Source organism: Myodes glareolus, chromosome 12, assembly GCF_982192425.1.
Source record: "Myodes glareolus chromosome 12, mMyoGla1.1, whole genome shotgun sequence".
Taxonomy (NCBI): Eukaryota; Metazoa; Chordata; class Mammalia; order Rodentia; family Cricetidae; genus Myodes; species Myodes glareolus.
This window is the reverse complement of record NC_142037.1, coordinates 16,334,035-16,351,395: the sequence shown is the minus strand read 5'-3', so window position 1 is coordinate 16,351,395 and position 17,361 is coordinate 16,334,035. Positions and strand designations below refer to the sequence as shown.

Below are 17,361 nucleotides of genomic sequence, written 5' to 3'. Positions count from 1 at the left end.
TTGGGTACTGTTAAGGTTTGTGCCATTACTGCACCTGGAGGATTATTGAGCCTACTGATGGTTGATGTGGTTCATAGATATCATAACTGGGAAGGACTCTGTTGCCTTCCTCCTTTGGCAGCTTGCATAGCACTTTTTATACCAAGGAAGCCAGTCCTCTGGAAGGTGCATTCTGATCAGTCCCAGCTTAGTGGTTTCTGGGCCCTGTGTCTCAATGACTGGTGTCATCAATCATAGGGACTCACCACCTTTGGGTGATAATCAAAGACAACAGAATAGGTGTATGTTTTTGGAGTCCCTTGGATAGCCCTGGCTATGAGCTCAAAATAGGGCTTCTTATGAATGGTATTGAAGTTTTGTTAGGTGGTTTTTGGGTCTTGAAAAAGTACCATCTGCCCACAGGATGAATATATATTCATTATATATAGGAGTTATTTCCTAGGTAAATAGTCCATAATATGGTTCCTTTTGTCATTTTCAGAAATTCTTACATTTACTTTACCCACTTCTCTTGAATTTATTTCCCTCCCCCTTGTATAAAAAACCTACCTTTTCCCATTTCCCCTATCAGATTACTTGAATCCCGATACTCTTTACCCCCTTTACTCTCTTTACTCTCGCCTCCTTCTTCTGTGCTTACATCTCTATCCCTCCTTCAAGAGCCACCACTTTCCCCACTTACTAGATCAGATAACTTCTACCCTGCTAATCTCCTTGCTGGTGTTCCCTCAATCCCCTTGGGATTGGTTCCATTTCACTTTCCTGGTTTTTGTAGTTACTATACACTATTAACTCATAACAGAAGATTTGGAGACAGGAACCTCTAAAAAGTGAGAACATATGATGTTAGCCTTCTGGATCAAGGTTATATCACTCCATATGATTCTGTCTAGCTCCACCTGTTTACTTGTAATGTTCCCAATTTCATCTTCCCTTACAACTGAAGAGTATCCCGTAGTGTATCTGTACCACATGCTCATTATCCGTTGATCAATTGTTGAGCACTTAGATGGTTTTTACCTCCCTATTGTTAACAAAACAGTAAATATGATAGAACAAGTGTCTGTGGAGTAGGATGGTCAGTCCTTTGGGCATATGCTGAGGTGTGGTATGGCGAAGTTACATAGGATATTAATTTTTAACTTCTTGATAATCATCCAAACTGATTTTAATGGTGAATGCACCAGCTCTCAAGCCCACCCCTGGTGAATGAGTCCCCTCCAGCATCTGCTCTCAGTTGTTTTTTCATGGATATTTGCCCTTCTGACTGGGGTAAGACAAAATCCCAAATTCTTTAATTTATATTTCTCTAAATTATAGGGAATATTAAAGTTTTTGTAGATATTTTTAATCATGTTGTTGTTTCTTTTGAGAATTCTTTATTCAGGACTGGGGTTCATTTTTTAATATTTCTTTTTTTTACTTTTTATATTTTAAGTTCTTTCTATATTCTGTGTATTAATCCTGCCAGATGTATATCTGGCAAAGACTCTTTCCCATTATTTGGGCTATCTTTTCATCTTGTTAACTGTGCAGATTTTTGGTTTCATAAACTCCCAATTTTCAAGCATTGACCTTAATTTTTGGACAATTGAAAGCCTAGGAGAAAGTCCTTTCCCCATATCATGCAAGATATTACCTACATTTTCTTCTGACAATTTTAATGTTTTTTGTTTCACATTTATGTCTTTGATCTATTTGGAGCTAGTTTTTGTGCTGTGTGGTAGATACTCGTTTATTTCCATTTTTCTGTATGTGTTTATCTTTTTATATTAGCACCAATCATTGAAGATGTCTTTTTTTCTCTCTTCATCAAATGTTTTTGTCATCTTTGTTTAGTATTAAGTGGCTGAAGTTACATGTGCTCAAGCGAGTCTTCAATTCTGTTTCATCAGTCTGCATATATGTTTTTATGACATAACCATATTACTTATAATACTTTAGTTCAGTAATATATCTTAATCTCAGAAACTGTATTCCCACCACAATATTCCTTTTGCTCATGCTTATTTTAACTACCCAGTTTTTTTCTGATTCTGTATAAATTTAAAGATAGTGATTTTTCTTTTCTGTGTAGAATAAGATTGAGATATTGATTAGGATTGCACTGAATCTCTGAATATCCTTTGGCATACTAGTCACTATTACAATGTTAATTCTACCAATCCGTGAGCATGGGATATCATTCCATTTTATAGTGATTTTCTCCATCTCTTTTTCAGTGGTTTAGTTTCCTGCATAGAGTTCCTTCACTTACTTGGTTAGGTTTATTCACAGATATTTTCTTTTCTTTGAGGTTATTGTAAATGGGCATGTGCACATGATCTGCTTCTCTGTTTGGTGGTGGGATATACAAATCTATTCAGTTTTACAAGTGGATTTTGTACAGTGCCATATTGGTGAATGTTTTGGTCATATCTAGAAGCATTCTGGTACAATTTTGAGATCTCTAATGTATACTATCCCACCCATCATTTGCAAATATGGATAGTTTGACTTCTTTCTCTCTTTGTATTTCTTCTTTTGGTTTATTGCTTCAAGATCAATGTGGAAAGGAATGGGGCTAGTGGAAATCCCTCTCTCATTCCTGACACCGAAGGGAATTATTCAAGCTTTTTTTCATCTATGATGATATTGGCTGTGGGTTTTTCATGTGTAGTTTTTATCGTGTTGAGGCATCTTTCTTCTAGTCCTATATTCTCTAGGACTTTTATCACAAGGACATGTTGAATTTTGTTAAAGCTTTTTCTGTATTTATCAGATGATCTGGTACTTTTTTTTGTCTTTAAGTCCGTTTGTATATTTTATTACATAAATTGACTTGTGTATTTTGAACCATACCTGCATCCAGAGATACAGCCATTGTGGTCATAGTGGCAAGTCTATTGGAGTGTCACTGGGATTTGTCTCTACTGCATGTACTGGCTTTTTGGAATCCCATTTTCTTTGGATGTATAGCTTGCTCAGTCTAGATGTATTATGGGGGCCTTGAACCTTCCACAATGCAAAGGATTAGAGCGGGTGGGATAGGAGGGTATATAGAGGGAATGGGAGGAGAGGGGGTAGTGGGAATTTGGATTGGTGTTTTTTTAAAGACTCTAATAGATAAAAAATGTAATTTTAATCCTATCTTCATCAGGGATATTGTCTTGTAGCTTCATTTTTATTGTTGTGTCTTTGCCTGATTAGGGCATCAGAAAAATAGTGGTTTCAAAAAAGGAATTCAGGAATGCTCCTTTTTATTGTATTTTCTTTAGTTGTTTAAGAAAGACTAGCTATAGATATTCTTTGAATGTCCGATGGAATTCTTCTATCAGTACATCTGTTCTGAAGTTTTTGTTTTTTTTTTTTTTAAAGCTCAGAGGCATTTCACTACTATTGCAAATTCCTCTTTTGTTATATGCCTGTTTAGATTGTTGACTTCTTTGGTAATTTTGATGGTTTGGTTAAATCTAGAAATCACTGTGTTTCTTCTCTGTTTTCCAACTTAATGCAGTATAAGTGTTTAAAATATTCCCTCATGATACTTTGAATTTCTTTGGTATCTGTTGTCATGTTTTCCTGTTCACTTTTGATACTGATAAATTGGGTCACCTCTTTTTTTTTCTTTTGTTGAGTTGAGCCAGAGATCTGTTCACCTGTCGGTCTTCGTAAAGAACAAACTTTTAGACACATTGGCTCTTTTTTTGTTTGCTTTGCTTCTATTTCATTGATTTCTGCTCTTGTTTTATTATTATTATTATTATTATTATTTATTGCCATCAACTGGTTGTGGATTTTCCTTATTCTTTTCAAAATTTTTGAGTTTAATAGTTAAGCCATTTATTTGTGCTTTTTCTTAATTTTAATGTAGTTACATAGAGCTGTAAATTCTATCTTAGTACTGCTTCCAATGTGTCTCAAAATGTTTTGTTGTATTTCTTGTAGTTTTATTTAGCTCAAAGAAATTTTTTGTTTCTTAATTTCTTCTCTGATTTTTTCATCATTTAATAATGAATTGCTTAATATACATGTATTTGTCTTTTTACTGGAGTATTTTATTTTGCAGGGTGAATTAAATTGAAACTGAACAGTTTATTCACTTCTTTATTTTAGTTTTTACTTAATTATATTTTTACTCATATAAAAAACAAAGGTTATAAAATGCATGTATATATTGTTCTATTCCAATGAACATATATGTATCTCCTCAAATATTTTTCATCTCTTTATAGTAAAAAATTAAAAATCCTTCCTTCTGTACTTTTGAAGTACGTAAAACATGCTTGACAACTTTAGTCACTTTACATTGCCGTAGCACATGAGAACGCCATACTCTTAGTGATCACATCTGTATATCTGTCTTCCTCATCTCCTCATCTTCTGCTCTCCCAGGACTCTGATAACTACCATTCCATTTTCAACTTCACTAATATCAACGCTCTATTCTACTTATGAAAGAGATTTTGCAATATTGTCTTTCTGTGATTGGCTTATTTCATTTAACATAATGTTTGTAATTCATGCTGCTGCCAGAAGTCTGTGTTCTGTGCTGCTGGCTATTATGGGCAAGGAAGCTTCTTTTGCTGTTGTGTCTACAGCTACTGACTCATAACTGAGAATGAGAGACATTGAAGGCTTCTGTGACAACCGCTCCCTAACCTCTACCCCCAAAAGAAAGACAGACAGGAAGCTTTTGAAGGGAGTCCTTAATAATTGTTATAAAGACGTCGAAATTTTCTCTTTACAGTTGACGGCTTCTGGAGGTTGGAGATAGACCTCAACTATCTTTAAGGGGCTGAGCAGTGGGAGACTGACCAGGTTGCAATGAGTATATGGGCAACCCGATTTAAATTTGGTGTATTTTTTTTTTTTTATTTTGTGGAGCAGGTTACAGGATGAGAGGGTAAATTTGGAAGGAATGGGAATCAGGTGTGATTGGGGTGCATTTTATGGGGGAAAAAGAAGAAGAAATGTGCACAATAGGACTCTCTTCAGAAACAGAAAAGAATGAATTTCTTTCATATATATATATATATATAAACACACATATATATAAACAAATATATTTATATATATATTATATATACATTTATATATGTGTTATTGCATTGTTGTCAGATAGAATACAAGGAATAATTTAAATTTCTTTTAATTTGTAAACTTTTGTTTTTAAATCCCAAGATGTGGTCCATTCTAGAAAATCTTCAATGTGCTGATGAATAGATTGTGCATTTTTTGCCATTTGGATAGAGTATTTGCTAGTATCTGTTCAGCGCACTTGGTGTAGAATTTCAATTTATTTTGATGGTTTCTCTTGTGATATTTTGTTCAGGTGAACTCTTTACCTTAGAAAGTAGGATATTGAAATTGCTAATTATTAATCGATCAATATTAATTTTTGTTTTTAAATATAACCCATGTTTTTTTTCATGACCAGTTTCCATTAAACTTTCTGTTCTATGTATAATTAATGTTTTAATTATTATATGCTGTGTAGCATTTCTCTTTTGGTCTTGTCTTTTTCATGTTCTGAGTGCTTCTGTATGGATATAGGTGTTTTTTACTGCTGAGTAAAACTCTAATGTGTATATGTTCCACACCTTTTTTAACCATTCTTCTATTGAGGGGCACCTAGGTTGTTTCCAGGTTCTGGCTATTACAAATAGTGCTGCTATGAACATAGTAGAACAAATGCTTTTGTAGTATGTTAGGGCATCTCTTGGGTATATTCCCAAGAGTGGAAGTGCTGGGTCCTGAGGGAGGTTGACTCCCAGTTTCCTGAGAAACCGCCACACTGATTTCCACAGTGGCTGCACAAGTTTGCAATCCCACCAACAATGGATGAGTGTTCCCCTCATTCCACTTTCTTTCCAGCATAGGCTATCATTGGTGTTTTTCAGTTTGACTATTCTGACAGGTGTAAGATGATATCTCAAAGTTGTTTTGATTTGCATTTCCCTGATCGCTAAGGAGGTTGAGCATGACCTTAAGTGCCTTTTGGCCATTCGAAGTGCATCTGTTGTGAATTCTCTGTTCAGATCAGTACCCCATTTTTAAATTGGGTTAATTAGAGTTTTAGTGTCTAGTTTCTTGAGTTCTTTGTATATTTTGGAGATCAGACCTTTGTCTGATGAGGGGTTGGTGAGGATCTTCTCCCAGTCGGAAGGTAGCCTTTTTGTCTTACTGACAGTGTCCTTTGCTTTACAGAAGCTTCTCAGTTTCAGTAGGTCCCATTTATTCATTGTTTCTCTTATTGTCTGTGCTCTTGGGGTTCTGCTTAGGAAGTGGTCTCCTGTCCCTATATCTTGTAGACTACTTCCCACTTTCTCTTCTATCAGGTTCAAAGTGGTCGGGTTAATGTTGATGTCTTTAATCCATTTGGACCTGAGTTTTGTGCATGGTGATAGATATGGATCTATTTTCATTCTTCTACAGGTTGACATCCAGTTATTCCAGCACCATTTGTTAAAGATGCTTTCCTTCTTCCATTGTATACCTTTAGCTCCCTTGTCAAATATCAGGTGTTCATACGTTTGTGGGTTAATACCTGGGTCTTCTATTCGATTCCATAGGTCGACTTCTCTGTTGTTATGCCAATACCAAGCTGTTTTCAATACTGTTGCTCTGTAATAGAGTTTGAAGTCAGGGATGGTAATGCCTCCAGAAGTTTCTTTATTGTATAAGATTGTTTTGGCTATCCTGGTTTTTTTGTTTTTCCATATAAACTTGATTATTGTTCTCTCAAGGTCTGTGTATACACATTAGAGTTTTACTCAGCAGTAAAAAAACAATGACATCTTGACTTTTGCATGCAAATGGATGGAAATAGAAAACGCTTTACTGAGTGAGGTAAGCCAGACCCAAAAAGAGGAATATGGTATGTATTCACTCATAAGTGGATTATAACCATAATTAAAAGTCTTTGAGCCTATTATTCAAGATCCTAGAGAAGCTAAATAAGAAGGTGAACCTGATGAAAATCATGTAGCTATCCTCCTGGAGACTGGAAATAGACAAGAGTTCAAGGTAACCTCGGGTGCTTGTGGGGGTGGGAGGGTTGTTGGAAGGGGAGAGGGTTAGAGAGAAGGGAGTAAGGGAGGAATAGGGAAAGCTCGATGGACTGGGATGGGGAGGAGGGAGAAAGGATGGATATGGGATCAGGGAAGAATATATTTCAACTAAGGGAGTCATTTTAGGGTTTACAGGAGACTTGATTATAAATGGGATCCCAGGTCCAAGGAGAGATCCCCAGATTGTTCTCTGGACAGGGGAGAGGGTGCTTGAAACGGCCTTGGCCCATAACCATACTGATGAATATTTTGTTTATCACCATAGAATCTTCATCTGGTGATGGATGGAGATAGAGACAGAGACCCACATTGGAACACTGGACTTAATTCCCTAGGTCCAAATGAGAAGCAGAAGGAAAGAGAACGTGAGCAAAGAAGGCAAGGGCAGAGAGAACCTTCATTCGATGATGGATGGCGATACAGACAAAGAACCTCACTGGAGCACCGGACTGAGCCTCCCAAGATCCAAATGAGGAGCAGAAGGATGAAGAAAATGAAAAAGGAAATAAGGACTTCGAGGGATGCGATCACCCACTGATACAAGGGGACAGATCTAATGAGAGTTTACCAAGGCCAGTTGGACTGGGAATGAACGAGGACTCGATCCAACCAGATTCTCTGAATGTGGCCGGATTCTCTGAATGTGGCTGGCCCGGAGTCTTTCTGAAAAGCCTTTGACAATGGCACTGGGACTTGTTTCCTCTGCATATACTGGATTTTGTGGATCCAGTCTGTCTGGACACTCACCTTCCTGGACCTGGAGGGAGGGGGGAGGAATTTGAATTTCCCACAGGGCAGGAAACCCTGACTGCTCTTAGGGACGAAGAGGGAGGAGGAGAGGGAGTGGGGGGAGTGGGAGGGTGGTGGGAGGAGGGGCGGAAATGGAAACTTTTATAATTTAATAAAATTACTTAAAAAATATAGGTGTTTTATTTCCTATGTCTGTGAAGGACATTGTGGGGTTCAATTGGGAATTACTAAATCTTTAAATCACTTTTCGTACAGTGGTCATTCCGACAACATTAATTCTATTAATTCATGAACAGTAGAGAAGTTTCCATTTTTTAATGTCTTCCTCAGACTTTTTCTTCAGAGATTTAAATTTTTTCTTGTAGAAGTATTTAACTTCCCTTATTAGGTTTATTCCTAGATATTTTAATATTTAAGCTGTAGTGAATGGGTATGTGTGGATGATCTCTTTCTCAGCATGTTTATTGGTGATGTATAGAAAGTCTCCTGATGTTTGTAAGTGTATTTGGTATCCTACTATATAGCAGAATTCATTGATAATTTGTAGGATGTTTCTGATAGAGTGTTTGGAGTCTCTTAGATAGAATATCATATCAACTGATAATAATTTGATTTATTTTTCCTGTTTGTATCCTTTTGATATTCATCTCCTATCTTACTGCTTAAATTTCATGGTGGCCCAATCTCTAGACAAAACCTACACACAATTTAGGGAGAGAAAAAGAATTTTTCATCCCTGAGGATAATTCTCCCAATTGGCTTTTCAATATCAAGTTGTCAGTCCTAATATTATATACATACAAACAACAATAATCAAACATAGCTAATTACATTTACACACACATGTAATAATAGTTAAAAAGATAATAAGTTAATTTTAAAATAATAACTTGATAAAAATTAATAGTAGTTAAAAAGATTATGCGTTTTAGAGGGATTGAGGAAAAGGATGTATAGAAGGGGCTCGAAGGAAGAAAGGGAAAGGAAGATTATAACACTGCAAATGAAATTTTTCAAAAATTACAAAAGATAGGAAGAAACTCTTCTAAATTGTTTTGAGTGACTTGAAGCTAACTTTATTATTTTGTGTTTATGATATCTATACTGTAGTTGCCACTTGAAAACTAACAACTGACACATGCTGCACTGGAAGGCCTGTTACACAGGATGTGGATGTGGCTCCAGGCCCCGTGGCAGGTTTTAGGACAGGCTGCAGGTGCCTGGGGAGCACTGTGTCCTTGCAGCACAGAAGTACATGGCAGAGTCTCCAGGCTGGTTGTCTGTGATGTGCAGGGAGAAGTGTTTGGCTTTCTTATTATGTGAAATGTTCAGTCTTTGGTCTTGCTTTTTTTCCATATTAGACAGAATGGCAATAATGAGCTTAGGATGCTTCCCAGGTTCTTGCTTATACCAAGGGAAATAGGATGAGGCGCTGTCTTCATATGTGCAGTTGATGACAGCTCTGGCTCCCTCCTGGAATCTCAGGGTGGAAGGACGCTGTTCCACCTGCTCACCTTGGCTCAGCCCTACACAGAAAGATGGAGAGAAAGGAGAACAGTTGTCAGGTCATCACTTTCCAGAATTCTCTTTTTCTACAGTCAGTAGAGAAAAGTTGAACAAAATATAGTTCCTCCTGGATATCTCAGAAATACCCACTGAGTATTCAGAGGTCTTAAAATCTTAACTCACCATCCAGTTGCAGCCACAAGAATATGAATGAAGTAGTGACATTTGCCTTCATTGTTCTTCCAGTTAAATTAATATCCAGGGTGTAATTGTGATAGTTTGGAGGTCAACTACAGCTATTGTGGTATTGTTCTTTCTTAAGAACAATTCTACCTCTTGAGTCATCCACTCAGTCACTGAGAAAAAGGCTGTGCTTCTGCCCTCAACCTGCACAATCAGCATACAAGGAAGTGAGTCCTCTGCATACATCCCAGAAGTTGAGATCTACTCCCACTTTGTGGTTACACTCCTAACCAGAGAAGCCTCTGCTTTAGTGTTCTCTGACCTTTGGAGGGACTCAGACACACAAAACAGAAATATGTCAGGTCAAGTGGGTTCTAGTGTTGAGAGATCAAGAATGATATTTGTACACACTGGTGAGTTTGCTTCTTATATTTAAATCTTACATGACATTCTCATACTTCTATAAATATATATGTGTATATATTATGCTTTCATATGTAAATATATATGTAATACATTCGTGTGTGTGTGTGTGTGTGTGCAACAACATTTCTTCTGTCTTTAACTGTTCCCTAATCCACTACCATATCTCAGAATGCTTGAATTACTCACCAAACATCTCTCCCTTTTCTCAAATGCAGAGTCAATATGTACCCTTGATACATAACATACAGTTATGATACTTGGGGAATAGATTTTTTCAAGTCTTTCATGGGCTTTCTGTGGTAAGAAAAAAAATAATTTTTTCTATTTTAGTGAGTTCTTTATGACAACACAGATACCCTGTTTTCATTCATGTAACTTAATTTCTAGAGAGGTTGTCCTGAAATCACAAATGCACATAGTTTACCCTTAGGAAAGTTTTCAGAAGTCATTTGGTCCTGAGGATGGCACCATCCATTTCACTCACTCCCCAGCATCTAGTCTGAGTTTCTGACAGAAGAGCAGTGGCGGACTCCATCTTTCCCCCTTCCTGTAGACTTTCCCAGCACCCTCTGATTCAAGCCCATTTCCTTTTCTTTGTCTCTACTGTGAACAACTACAAACACTGTCTATCTGGGAATGCAGTGTACACACAGGCTTGGAAAACAGATAGGGCATCATCACTGTCCTTTGTCTACTAATTTTAGTTCCCATGGTACCATCTTCAGACCTCTAGCAGACCATTGCTGTAGGAAATCCTACAGCTGATAGACTTTAAGTTACCTGCCCACTGGGGCATGGCCTCTTATACTATTTATGTGGATGTGAAGTGTGTATCTGGTCTCTCTCTTTTCCAGCTGTGGGATTCGATTGTTCTTCTCCATTCCAACAGAGAATATTGATTTGTGAGTCTACTCCTAAATAAATAACCGTCTATTATGCTCAATTCTGAGCTAATGTGGGATTTTCTTTTAAGTGGCATCTTCATCTGGTGCCCACGTGGATTCAGACTCCACACCTATTTAAAATGGGCTTGTTTTTCCTTTCTTCCTCCATCCCTCAGGGATTCCACCAAAACTTGCAGTTTCCCTCTTACTTGTAGACCATCTTAGTATCCACTCTAGTCCATTCCCTTTCCTTAGTATTACCCTGCAATACATAAAAATACTTTCTACCCAAGTGACCACACTGGAGGGTCTCAGCTAAGTTATTCACCCTATCCTTCTTATCCTCCATTACAATCTCTTTATTCTTATGATCAGCCTGGCACCAACTGCTTACAGTTCCCTTCCTCAACTTCAGTTACAAGACACTGCAACTCTTGGTTCAGACCCAGGGTCTCTAGCCCTTCCATCCGTATATCGCCACACAACTCTTTGCCTTACTACTACTTCAGGAACCCCTCTTCCCACCACACTCCAACGCTCAATGGATCCTACCTCCAGTTGCAAACAGGATCCTTTTAGTTTGCTACTGAAGTCTTTCTCAACCTTTTCACCTAGCCCACGTCTATTCCTGTCTATCACACGTTGGCACATAGAAGCACTTCCTAACATACAGTAAAGCCCATACTTCACTAAGGTCTAGAGAGTTCAGCAGAAACCAGGGGAAAATATCTGCTGAAAAAAGAAAATATCAGACACTAAAATAGAAAAATTATATCCCAATCCTAGACATATACATAAACATAAGCATTGATAGCCAAGAAAGTATGCATGTATCAGAACCCAGTAATTCTATAACAGAATATGCAATGCAACTGAACCACAAGATAAGGACATAAAAATAGATAATTATGAACTTGACCAAGGATCCTAAAGAGAATATAACTAAGTCCCTTAAAGAAGACTGTGAAAACACACAAAACAGTGTAATATAATGAAGAAAACAGCTGAAGACATGCAAGTAGAAATAGAAACACTGAAGAAAACACAACATGAGATAAAACTAGAAATTAAAAATTTAGGGAGTCAAACCAAAGTCTTAAATGTAAGCTTTACCAACAGAGCAGAAGACAGAGAAGAGGGACTCCAGATATTGTTGACATGGTAAAAGAAATGGACACATTGGGAAAAAACTAAAACAAAAACACTGTTTAATCCATAATCATCAGAAAGACTCCAGAGAAGCTATACCTGTAAAAAATATTGTCAGAAATCATAAAATATCTTGGAAAAAAACTCTGACCTTGCAAGGGAAAAGCTCGTAGATTAAGACTTTTAAAATGTGGATAAATGAAGCAGAAGACATCAAATAATGAAAATATCTCCATACTCATGGATTGGTAGGGCTAATATAATGTAAGTAGCAATCTTACCAAAAGAAATTGACAGATTCAGTGCTGAGGAAGCACATCCATTTGTCAAATTCCATTTCTTTGCATATCTTTAGAATTACTTCCTGTAGGTAATAGAGATTATTTATAGAAGGGAAGAGTAGTACATATTTTTCTTTACAATTTCCTTGACTTGTTGCTAAGTGTTGGAAAAATCCTTTTTTAAACATTGGCTGTTGATATGGTGTTTGTTTATGAAATTCTGAGGTGTCCAGCATGCTTCCTATTAATAATTAATCAATTTCATTATTACCTTATACTAGAGGACATGGAAGACCCCTATGGGATCTGATGATATTCTGTAATTATGCAAAAAACAAAGCTAATTCTGTTTTATCAGGAATGAATTCAACAATTTCAATATGTAAAACAACTCTTTCTGCATACTTAAAATCAGTATCTATATTGAGAGGTTCCATAAAATCCATTAGTACCACAAGAATGGCATATAATTCTGACTTTTGCACAGAATTATAAGATTTTTGAACTATTTTCCTTAAGTTTCCTGATTTTATATAGCTTTTCCTGAGTTATTGGTGTTCTTCACACAATGTATAGAAATTCCCAACTCGTTCCCTTTATGAATTTAAGTTTCTCAATTTTGGGGATAACTGTTGTTTATCTTTTCCCAAAGATACTACAAGTAATTTATCAATATTCATTATTTTTCCATAATGAGGAGATTTTGCTTAGTTAAAGGCATTATAATTTCTGCTGGGTTCATTTCTGTCTCTTTTTTTTTCTTTTATTAAATTATAAAAGTTTCCATTTCCGCCCCTTCTCCCAACACCCTCCCACTCCCCCCACTCCCTCTCCTCCTCCCTCTCCATTCCCTAGAGCAGTCAGGGTTTCCTGCCCTGTGGGAAGTTCAAGTTCCTCCCCCCTCCCTCCAGGTCCAGGAAAGGTGAGAATCCAAACAGACTGGATCGCCAAAATCCAGTATATGCAGAGGAAGCAAGTCCCAGTGTCATTGTCAATGGCTTTTCAGAAAGGCTCCGGGCCAGCCACATTCAGAGAATCTGGTTGGATCACGTCCTCGTTCAGTCCCAGTCCAACAGGCCTTGGTGAATTCTCATTATATCAGTCCCCTTGTATCAGTGGGTGATCGCATCCCTCGCAGTCCTGATTACTTTTTTTTTTATTTTCTTCATCCTTCTGCTCCTCATTTGGACCGTGGAGTTCTCAGTCCGGTGCTCCAATATGGGTCTCCGTCTGTATCGCCATCCAACGTTGGATGAAGGTTTCCTCTACCCTTGCCTTCTTTGCTCACGTTCTCTTTCCTTCTGCCTCTCATTTGGACCTAGGGAGCTAGGTCCAGTGTTCCAACGTGGTTCTCCGTCTCCATCTCCATCCATCGCCAGATGAGGGTTCTATGGTGATATGCAAAATATTCATCAGTATGGTTGTGGGCCAAGGCCATTTCAGGCACCCTCTCCTCTGTCCAGAGAACCATCTGGGGATCTCTCCTTGGACCTGGGATCCCCTTTATAATCAAGTCTCTTGTAAACCCTAAAATGACTCCCTTAGTTGAGGTATATACTTGCCTGATCCCATATCCATCCTTCCTCCCTCCCCCCCATCCCAGTCCCCCATCTTTCCCCATTCCTCCCCTACTCCCTTCTCTCTAACCCTCTCCCCTTCCAACAGCCCCCAACCCCCTCATGCTCCCGAGGTTACCTGGCACTCTTGTCTATTTCCAATCTCCAGAAGGATAGCTACATGATTTTCGTCAGGTTCACCTTCTTATTTAGCTTCTCTAGGATCTCGAATAATAGGCTCAAAGACCTTTAATTATGGTTAGAATCCACTTATGAGTGAATACATACCATATTCCTTTTTTTGGGTCTGGCTTACCTCACTCAGTAAAGCGTTTTCTATTTCCATCAATTTGCATGCAAAATTCATTTCTGTCTCTTGATGAAGCCTTAATTTTCTTTTAAAATCAAAACAGAAACTTTGCCACATGCATTTTTAATTTTTTTACCCTGTTTATGTGATAGAAATATCCATTCCAATATAATATCTTACTTCTGTATCAAAATTCCTGTAGTGGTTTCCCTAGCAGGCAATATAACCAGAATCTAGTTAAACACTGGATTCACATGATCCACATGTGCATTCTGTAATTTCTTTTCCACCAAAACCAATTCTCTTTCAGCTTCAGCTGATAATTCCCGTGGACTATTTAAGGTTTAGTCCCTCTCTAGGGTGCTGAACAAATTTCTTAGTTTATCAGGTTCTATCTCAATAATGACCAGTAATTTGGAAATGTCTCCTAGCAATCTTTGAAAGTCATTAAGAGTCTGCAATTGATCTCTTCTCATTTGTTCCTTTGGGGTCCAATTCTTTATAGAACAATTGAATATCCTAAGTAATTAAAAGAATCTCCTTTCTGAATTTTTCAGGAGTAATTTGTAATACCCAGCAAGGCAATACTTTTGTTATTTTTCCAAACATTTTTTTCCTAAAGTATCTACCTTTGAATCAGCTACTAAGATATTATCAAAAGACTTTCTTTACTTCTCTGAACATTTTCCCTAAAGTTTCTACCTTTGAATCAGCTAATAAGGTAACATCCATATAATGGTAAATTGTAGTTTGTAGAAACTGTCCATGAATTGTTTCCAAGAATTTTTGCAGAAAATATTTGCACAGTGTAGGACTATTTAACATTACCTGTGCAAGATTCTTCCATTGATATCTCTTAATTGGATGAGAGTATTTATTAGTAGACATCATGAAGGCAAATTTTTCCCTATCTTTTTCCTGTAAAGGTATAGTGAAGAAACAGTCTTTTAAGTCAACAACTAAAATAGGCCATTTTTTAGGTATTAGAAAAGGCAAAGGTATTCCATGCTGTAGAGAGCCCATCAGCTGAATTATTTTATTCATTGCTCTCAGGTCTATCAGCATTTTTCATTTTCCATATTTCTTTTTAATAACAAACACAGGAGAAATCTAAGGGATGGTAGATTCTTCAATATGTACAGCATTTAGCTACTCCTGAACCATCTGTTTCAAAGCCTGTAGCTTCTCTATGTCAAAAGCCAATGCCCAAGCCAGATAGGTTTGTCAGTTAACCATTTTAAGAGGAAGGCTATTAGTACTATTGAGAGTTTCACAGCTGTTGTGCTTTGTTTTTGTACAGCCTGAAAATGATTGCTTTTTAGTGTCTTATAATATTATTCCCAGAAACAGAAATTCTTTTAGGGTTGTGCCTGAGTACTAGAACCCCCAAGAAGACACTTCAGAATGCAAAAGCAAGGTTTTGTTTAATAAGTACAGGCTAGCATGGGTCCTCTGCCTCACTGTCTGGCACAGCAGATGGAGGAAGAAGGACCCCATCTATTTTTGTAAGGGGTTTATAAAGACAAAATTCACAAAGCAGTCACAAGTTTACAGTCTCAAAATACAAAGTTACTTGTTCTATATCACAACTGGCTAAAGGTGAGGTAAACCTCAGCTGTTAGTTCCTGATTAGGCTATTAGTATCTAAGGGATAGCAACAGCCCCACTATCAGCTATGTCCTCCAGACATCCGTTGACCCTGTGTTTACCACAGGGGCTGCTTGAAGTATTGCCCAGCTGATATCACTCAGCTGATAGGGGAAGATGGGTGGGGAAATGGGCTGTAGTCAGCCTCTTTATGTAACTTAGGTTTCTCCATTAGCTAATACTTCCCCTAAAGAGGGATCATAAGGTATTCAGCTTATCCTGGGGGCTGGGAGTGGTCTTCAGCTCTTCTGCAGCCTTCAGCTTATATTGGGGACTGGGGTAGAGGTCAGCTTTCAGCTCTTCTGCAGCCTTCATTTTATCCTGGGTGCTGGGGTGTAGTTCAAGGTTCCAAAGGTGCCCAGCACATAAATGGAATCTTTTACAGCCTTTCAGGTTCTAATTCTGAAATTTAAGGATTACTAAACTGCATATTCCATTGCTGCAACAGATCACAACCCCATAGATGCCTAGAGTTTGACAGCATGGGCACCATTTGTAGCGAAATCCATGTGTGTTTGTAAAAGGGTAACAAGGATTTGTTAAGATAGGAAAAAGGAAAAATGCACTCACAAATACAGGATATGGTAAATCCAATTTCAGAATCCTTGGAAAGCTGAGAACTGATCACAGGCTGCTTCATGTCACTGATCCAGTCTTTATCACCAAAGCCAATACGACCCTCTCCTCCCTTTTTTTAAGAGACCACTTCAGCAGTGAGAAGCCCAAAGCCACCACACAGACCTCATAGAATTTTGCTGAAGAGGAAGCAGAAAGATTTTAAGAATCAGAGGGAATGGAAGATTGTAATAAAATAATACCCTCCAGATCCAATAAGAAGACTGACTCACATAGGAACTCATGTAGATGGTGGCACCATGGCAGGGATGCACAGGTCTTATGAAGATGGGGTCCCAGTGCTGAGAGGGGGAAGTAGACATCACGCTCCTTAACAAAGAAGCTATCTTTAATTGAAACTGTCCACAGGGGACAATTTAGGGTTGCCAACAGCATTTCACTGGGTTTAGAAACCACACTTAAAGGCAGGCCTCAAGACCCGCTGTAGATGGCCAACTCAAATGAAATCAATTGTGTTTTTATATATTTTTTTCTTAATTTATTATCTGTGCATTATTTAACATATTTGTTGTTTGCTTATATATTATGGTTCCCAAATTTGTATTTTCATGGATGTTTGTCTGTGCATGTATCTTTGTATGCATGTATATGTGCTTCTTATGCTTTTTCTTTCTGTTTGTTCTATCCTGGTTTATTTGCTTATTAACTTGCTTGTTTTCTAAAAACAGAGAGAAAGAAGGAGTGTAATTATATGGGTGGGTCCATAGGGAGAATCTGGAAAGAGATGTGGGGCAGGAAACAGTGATTAGAATGTATTATGTGAAATAAATCTATTTTTTAGCTAAACAAACAAACAAAAAACAACAGAACAACCGAATAGTAATGGATCAGACCGAGTCTATTTTGCTCAAAATGGCCCATGTTTGGAGCTCTTGTTCCTTGTTGTAGGCAGATTGGACCAAGTCCATTCCTGATCCAACATACAGAGTTTAAAATGGTTTGATTTTCTTTCTTTTTTGTGATAATTTTTTTTTTTAATTT

At 37.6% G+C, this 17,361-nt stretch overlaps 1 pseudogene; it reads right to left on the bottom strand.

The window, feature by feature from the left end:
• Positions 1 to 9,002: 9,002 nt before the first annotated feature.
• On the bottom strand, positions 9,003 to 11,268 carry LOC148120155 (T cell receptor alpha variable 13-1 pseudogene; annotated as a pseudogene).
• Between the last annotated feature and the right edge of the window lie 6,093 nt (positions 11,269 to 17,361).